The sequence below is a fragment of the Xylocopa sonorina genome, chromosome 7, assembly GCF_050948175.1.
Source record: "Xylocopa sonorina isolate GNS202 chromosome 7, iyXylSono1_principal, whole genome shotgun sequence".
NCBI lineage: Eukaryota > Metazoa > Arthropoda > Insecta > Hymenoptera > Apidae > Xylocopa > Xylocopa sonorina.
The window spans coordinates 13511399-13519870 of NC_135199.1; the positions used below are offsets into that span (position 1 = coordinate 13511399).

Genomic DNA, 8472 nt, shown 5'->3' on the forward strand with positions numbered 1-8472 from the left:
TTCTCTTTACATAGATTTTAGAGATTGCAGTATGGAATTTACGATAGGGATATTAGGAAAGGGATATGAAGGGAAATTACATACATATACAATATATAAATATATATAAGTAAGAAATATAGAATTAATATAATTAAAATCCCTCGGCGCTCCAACGGCGCTCCATCGGCGCTCCAACGGCGATCCATCGGCGATCCAACGGCGAGAACCTAAACTTAACTTAATTTCAACCATAAGATAATTAATTATACAATTTACAATCTAATACAAAGTTCGCAATTAACTCAACATTAGAACTACCAGCAGTAAAATATTTTAATTTCATGCAAACAGAAAATAGAATGGTAGTTATAGGAAGAAGTAAAAATACTCAAAAGAGAAAGCAAAGAATAGAAAATAAAAAGTGAAAAGAAACTTTTAATTGATGCAAAATTATAGAAAATTCTAAAAATGAATATATGAGATCTCTGTAAGAATCTATAAATTGAAAATGACAATCAGTTTGAATGCTTTGGTAGTTCTAGTATTGAATTTACATTTGTACTTAAATCTACGCGCGTAGTCCTTAGCATGATATCGTTTTCGAGAGCGCAATCTCTCGAAAACGTTACCAAGGAGCCAGGTCCACCCCGTGGAGGTGACTACGCAGGGACCCATCCCTATTTCCCTAGTCCCATCCACCCTCCATTACATCTGCGTGTTCTCGGTACAGAAGGTACCGAGGACTGACTCTACTTCTAACTTTCAAACAACCGGAATCCATAATACATTCTCTTTACATAGGTTTTAGAGATTGCAGTATGGACTTTACGAAAGGGATGATAAGAAGTGCCATTCTCTTACCCAAAGTGAAATTTCTATAGTGACTCTACAAACACTTTCGAATAATTAGTGTTTCGCAAAAGGGACTACGATACGATAATCTAAATTCTACTTTTCTATTGAAAAAGAAATTGATACTAAGAAAATTAAACTATAAACTAATTAAACTAAATTGATACTAAGAAAAATTTAATCAAATTAAGGAATGTTGAAGATAAAATAGATCAAATTCGCGACACGACCGGAACGAACAAGTACCAAATAAACCTGCGTCACATTCTCGCGAGAGCATTCTACCCGATGGTTTAACACCTGTTACTAGGTGAACCATACCCGACGCGAATCGCGAGCAACTTATGCCACGTCTTACATTGAAACTGTCGAAACCACGCTCTCCCCAATGGTGAATGCGGGTACCATCAAGAATTCAGCGAGGCTTAGCAGTAGGACGCATTGCCCAACAACAAGAACGAACTTCGCAGACCGCCCCAAGTCGTCTTACAGCAGGTCCGAAGACCCCAGCGACACGGGGTAGGAGCTACTCGGAACGAACCCGTGTGAGCGCGTCCAATGTACTAAGCCTATACCCAAGTCGAGTACCCAACGGGCGTACCAATCGACAAGGGCTGCGAAAACTCAATGGGCTCCGAAAACCACATCAGTTTGATTGAGTCCCAACTGTCTCACTGCGTGGCTATGGGAGACGGAAATTCGAGCGAATAAAGAAAAAGAAAAACTGCGTGAGACGATTTCACGCAGCAGGAAATTAGAATGCTCAAGCAAGTATGTAATGCATTTTCATCGGTAGTGACTAAACGCGAACCGGACTTAAGCAAGAACAAAGTGTTCTACGTTGATAGACAAGCGGTAACGGATTGGGAAAGTGAATGTTTCTCACTTCAGATAAGAAAATGGATTCCTTTACAATTTTATTAGAAAGGAGAAGAAGGGATTTGGGAATTACATACATATATAATAATTAAAGAAAAAATATCAGTAATTAAAATCCCTCGGCGATCCAGCGGCGATCCCTCGGCGATCCAACGGCGTTCCAACGGCGATCCAACGGCGAGAACCTAATCTTAAATCAACTTAAAATATAGGATAATTAGTTATACAATAATTATACATTTATTAATACATAAATTATATACAATAATTACATACAATAAAAACTTAAATCTAGGCACGTAGTCCTTAGCTTGATACCGTTTTCGAGAGACCGGTCTGTCGAAAACGCTACCAAGGGCCCAGGTCCACCCCGTGGAGGTGACTACGCAGGGACCCATCCCTATTTCCCTAATCCCATCCACCCTCCATTACATTCGTGTGTTCTCGGTACAGAAGGTACCGAGGACTGACTCTACTTATGAATTTCAAACAACCGGAATCCATACTACATTTTGTACAATCTATTATAAATCTTAGAAATTGCAGTATGGACTTTTGCGAAAGGGATGACGAGAAATGCCATTATCTTACCCAAAGTGAAATTTGTAAAGTGACTCTACAAACACTTTAGAAAAATTCAAGTGTTGTTCGCAAAAGGGTTTACGGTACGATATACTAGACTTTACTGAACTGATTTACTGACTCGAAAAATGATGACCAAAAGAAACTAAAATTCGCGACGCGACCGGAACGAACAAGTACCGATAAACCTGCGTTACATCGTCACGAGAGCATTCTACCCGATGGTTCAGCGGTAATCACTAGGCGAACCGTACCCGACGCGAATCGCGAACAAGTTATGCCACGTCTTACGTCGAAACAGTTGATACCACGCTCTCCCCAATGGTGAATGCGGGTACCATCAAGAATTCAGCGAGACTTAGCATTAGGACGCATTGCCCAACGACAAGAACGAACTTCGCAGACCGCCCCAAGTCGTCTTACAGCAGGTCCGAAGACCCCAGCGACACGGGGTAGGAGCTACTCGGAACGAACCTGCGTGAGCGCGTCCAATGTACTAAGCCTATACCCGAGTCGAGTACCCAACGGGCGTACCAATCGACAAGGGCTGCGAAATCTCAATGGGCACCGAAAACCACATCAGTTTGATTGAGTATCGACTATCTCGCTGCGTGACGATAGAAGACGAAGTCTCGAGTGAAAAGAAAAACGAACTGCGTGAAGCGATTCCACGTAGTAGAAAATAAGAATGCTCAAGGGAGTACGTAACGCATTTTCATCAGTACTGACTAAACGCGAACCGACTTTAGCAAGAAGAATTATGTTCTATTTCGATAAATGAGCGGTAACGGATTGGGGAAGTGGCTGTTTCTCACTTCGGATAAGACAATGTATTCCTTTACAATTATATTACAAAGGAAATTACAAACTTAACTTAGCTTAAACTCTAACTTAACTAACTATACAATTTACAATCCAGTACAAAGTTCGCAATTAACTCAACATTAGAACTACCCGCAGTAAAATATTTTAATTTCATGCAAACAAAATAGAATGATAGTTATGCGAAAGAGTAAAAACATTCGAAAGGGAAAGCAAAGAATAGAAAATAAAAAGTTAAAAGAAAATTTTAACTGATGCAAAATTATAGAAAATTCTAAAAATGAATGTGTGAGACTCTATGAGAAGTTAGTAGGAATCTATAAGTTTGAAATGAGAATCAGTCTAAATGCTTTGGTAGTTCTAGTGTTGAATCTACAACTGTACTTATATCTACGCGCGTAGTCCTTAGCTTGATACCGTTTTCGAGAGACCGGTCTCTCGAAAACGTTACCAAGGGCCCAGGTCCACCAACGGGGAGGTGACTACGCAGGGACCCAATACTACATTCCCGAATAGCTAAATCTTTCATTTGTTCACTTATCAATCGCCAAGCAAAAGTTGTCATCATCGTCCACTATCGTCCACCAGTGTCCACACTGTCCACCACCGCCCACAATCATCCACTAGTGTTCACTACCCTAGGCTCCTCCATCGCCGTCCACCGTCCACAATCATCCACTAGTGTCCACCATCGCCCACAATCATCCACTAGTGTCCACCACCGCCCACAATCATCCACTAGTGTCCACCACCGCCCACAATCATCCACTAGTGTCCACCACCGCCCACAATCATCCACTAGTGTTCACTACCCTAGGCTTCTCCATCGCCGTCCACCGTCCACAATCATCCACTAGTGTCCACCACTGTCCACAATCATCCATTAGTGTCCACTATCTTTAGCTCCTCCACCATCGTCCACCACCGTCCACAATCATCCACTGGTGTCCACTATCCTTAGCTCCTCCACCATCGTCCACAATCGTCCACTAATGTCCACTATCTTTAGCTCTTCCACCGTCCTCCACTACTGTCCACAATCATCCACCAGTGTCCACTACCCTTGGTTCGTCCACAGCTAGCCACCATCAGCGACCATTCTGATCCCCACCCTGACCTTATCACCTCGGGGTCCCAACAGCCAAAAGGCCCTCGTCGGGCTCCCACTGCTTTTATACACCCGTCCCCACTGTCGTCATCCTCCCACTCTCCCGAAAGTCGCAAGTTGTCAAAATCAGTTTTCATAGTGTAATAGCCCATACCTTCTTAATTTTTGTATTTTTATTGTTAATTTATGCTTTTTGCAACGTGTCGCAGTAGTGTACATAATTTTTTATACATTTTTTACAAACTAAACCTATATTTATACTGTTATAAGGTAATTTTCTAACGCTTATCGAATATTATCCTGAAAATTGTATCATTTGAATCGGTCCTCGTACAAGTGAGACGAGTATTTGATCAAAATTCGTTCAAGGCGTAAGCGTTGTTCGCTCGAGGAACGAATATTTTTGGAAGCGTGTAGAGTAACAACAGTTTGGATGAGAAAAAACGAAATGAAAACGGGGCATCAAAGAGTTTGCAAGAAAACGAAGACAGAGGGGGAGAAAGAAGGCTGGCAGAAGATAGGAAGAGGGGTGTTTCAAGTGTCTGCTGCTGTTCTGGCCTGTGTTAACACTTTACGCCTTCCTTTTACGTATTACCGTCCCCACTTAAAAAAGTTTCGCATGAACTTGGACGGTCTGACTCATGAAATATTGCCGCAACCACTTTTACGCAATACGCCGCATGCATTGTTCGGATGAAAAAAGTTTGAAACCCTTGAAAATTGCCACCGAACCCGTTGGACGTTTCTTGGCTACGAATCAAACTGGTTCTCCGCGAGGAACGTTCGACCGATTTCGGTTCGCTCGAAATCGCTCTCGTCGATACGTTATCGAGCCAATACCGAGATCGATCGAAGATAATCGAGAAAGGAAAAGGACGCTGGTAGCAAGCTTCTAATCGTATTCGAAACGCGTCGCGTTGAAAGAATTACGCAAACTAGATATGAAACAAGTTTCTCAAGTTCGAGCGTGGAAGTTGAAAGATATTCGGTAGTCGTCTTCGAGTGAAATTTTATAGCCGCTTGGGGAGAACAAATCTACCGAAAGAAATTTGCGCAAACTTCGCTGCGTTGATTTCCCGTTGTACAGGTTGACGAATATATCGCCCAGGACGCCATGGATCATCTTTAAATATTCATTAAATATCTCCGTTGTTACGTGGACTGCGAAAGGTTAACAACCGAGTAAATCCAGCCGGCTGAAATTGTTAGGAGGATCGATCGTGTTATTAAATTAGCGTAGACAGCAGCCGGTACATTCGATCGAGGGAACAATGCGCGTACCGAGAAGCTGGCAGACTGCAGGATGCTTCAGACTGCATTCGGTTTCCGGTGGCCGGGTAGTTGTGCAGGGCCGAGCACAGTGTCGTCTGCGATGCGGTGAATAGGCTCAGGCGAAGTGCCAACTTCGAACTTTGTTTACCCGTCTAACCGCGCAACTAGCATCGTGCTCGACAGAGGCAACACGTTGCGTTGCTTCCGCGAGGATGCGTGCATGCGTATCAGAGAAAAATTGTTACCCCCGGCAAAGGAATGGAGCAGTAACCCTCGGTACCCACGAATACTGCGAGCGACGATTTCAATCGGCGAATTTCCCGGGGAACTGCAAACAGAAACGAGAGTCGGACAGCATCCGAGCGCAAAACGGACGACTACTCGATATTCTCGTGCGTAGGGAAGCGTACACTCCGCGGGGTGCATCGACCGTTCAATCCCGCAGATTTAATGACTGGCTGTACGAGAACTTGCGATCCACGTCGCCTTACGCGTCGGATAGGCATGTACGTCAAAGAAAAATCGATCGTATACTCGTGACCAACTAGACCAGATTAATTTCTAATGGTTACGCGCGGAGCAGCATTCGCGTGATCTAAGCGGCACGTTTATGCCAACTTTTGCGTCCGATCGTTCATCGACCGGCTCGAGGCATCGACGGTTTTTCCGTATTTATGGTGGTCCGCGCTGCAGAAGACAGGAGAGCCGATTAATCGTGCACGCCGGAACTGTTCAAACTCGACGGGAACTTTCCTATTGGTTAGCTTTAAATCTCTGACCGTCCATGCCCGTAACACCGCTAAACAGCAGGAGAAGCGATTCTAAACCACATTTCAACTGGCCCTGGCTTCGTCGCATCTGCATCGAGACGCGGCTTCGACTCGAAGTCGGTGCGATTTGCACTAGCGTCCACATAAAACGATGTTTTACGATCGCGTGAAAGAAAAGAGAGTTCGACTCGTTAACCGCGCACGCGCTTCTCTGGAGACGGTAAATTTAAAGAGAAAAAATAGAAGGGTGATTTAAAAATAACAACGAGCGGGATAAAAAAAGAGAGAGAAAAAAAGCAGAAGAAAGAGGCGAAGAAGGAGGAAACAGGTTGTCGGTCAGAACTAGCTCGTAAGAAGCCATCCCCCAGGAACTTTCCGGTGTCAGCCGCTTCCTGTGTTCCTATCTGCCTTTCTATATACCTATCGATCCTCGGCTTGCACCCTCCTCTTTGTGCCATCCGACTGTCGTCCATCTCTTTCCACTTCCCTTTCGTCCTCCTCGTCCCTCCAGGCTCGACGATCTATATTGCATTCGTACCCCCCTATGCGAGGTGTCCTCGCTCGTAGCTCGCGCCGTAACGCTCAGGGTAATTTTCCTTGCATATTTATACACACGTCTCATCGAGAAAAGTACCTACCCGTTAAACGTTCCTCTTCTTTTTCTCTTAAACGTCCGCTCCCCGCCCGGTTTCTCGCTTTCACCCCATGGGTTAACAGCGTTTAATAGATACTTCGTTTCGCCGCGAGACGTTTCCCATGGAATCCGTTCTTACGAGTGCGCCAACTCTTTCGACGAACATTATTAAACATCCATAGGACCGACGATTACAACGCGCAGAGACACGCGCCATCCGAGTGTCTACGCAGAGGGTCGAAGTCGTGATCTCGTTAATAATTGATCCGTTAAATGATTAATCAGCATCCGACCGGCCGAACTGTCTGACTTAACCTTTCTGACATCACTATAAATTATTCATTCATCGAGTCGATTAAACCTTGAAGTCTACTTCGATCCTAACAGTCGATCCCTGCTCCCCTGCGGAACAACGCGGTAAAATTGGGATCCGTTACACTTAATCCTAATCGTCTGCTTTATCCGATCCCCTTTAAACACGGATTCATTCCAATAGACATCTAAGTCACGCTTAAATCTTATCGCGTCTCGTTAATTCACGAGTAAACGTAAGAAACCTGTCGTTCGATGCACGATGTTGGTAAAATATAACAGCCGATCGGACGTCGTTGAGAAGAAGTCAAACACGTAAAGAGAAATCACTTTAAGCGCGGACCGTGTCGTATCTAAGGATCAGCGAGTGCATTTGCATACAAAAAGGAGTGTTTTACATCGGATGCAACGAAATTTCGTCAGACTCACACCGTCCCATCTATCCTCCTCTTATCTTTCCCTTTTTAAAGGCTTTCGCCCGAAGGATGGGTGCCATCATCGTTTTTTATACCTTGGAAGCGTCGATCCTCTATCCGGCTAACTCAGTTAAAAGTTAAATACAAGTATCCAACTGTTATGGAATGATTGCCTGCGCGAAAGATTGGTAATCGATCCTCCTTTTATCCTAGACACAAACCAAGAGCAGCAGCCACCCTGGTACCGACGCGAACACACCGAGCTATACGCTAAAACTATCCCCCGCGCTAGCTCCCTTACCGTTAGCGATGACTGCGATCGTTTTATCGTCTCGACTCACCCCATGGCATCGATATGGGAACTTTGCTTCGCGCGAGTCGATGAGTCGCGTCGAGAACGAATCCTTAGAGAGCTCTAGATACATTTCTTTGGACTTTGCAATTAGGTTCGCTCGAATCGATATCTCGAAAGCCCTGAAAGCAGAAAAAGCGAAACTGTTCGGCTTGTTCGTCGTCGCGCTCGAGGATACTCGAAGCCATCGCTACGCACCACCGTTGCACCTAGTGTCAAGGAAAGGGTGGCGGCGGGTGTGGAGGTGCGCGCGCAACCTACCCCCCTCTGTTGATTCCTGTCTAACACGTAATCGAACTGGGAGCGCCGCGTTTCGTCGTCAGCTCCGTCATCCGCGAACGACAGGGCCGAATCTTGAACGAAACACGGTTTATTAAATAGACGAACGAGCGAACGTGCTCGAACCATCGTCACCGCGTTCGAACGTGGCGAATGTTCTGGTCGTTGACAAGAATCGGAGTAAACGAGGGACGTCCGTGTACGACGTGGGA

General features: G+C 44.8%; 1 protein-coding gene across 1 annotated transcript in view; it reads left to right on the forward strand.

Moving 5' to 3' along the window:
• Positions 1–8472, forward strand: part of Rept (RuvB-like helicase 2 rept) — a 63530-nt gene that overhangs the window by 9779 nt on the left and 45279 nt on the right. The window lies entirely within an intron of this gene.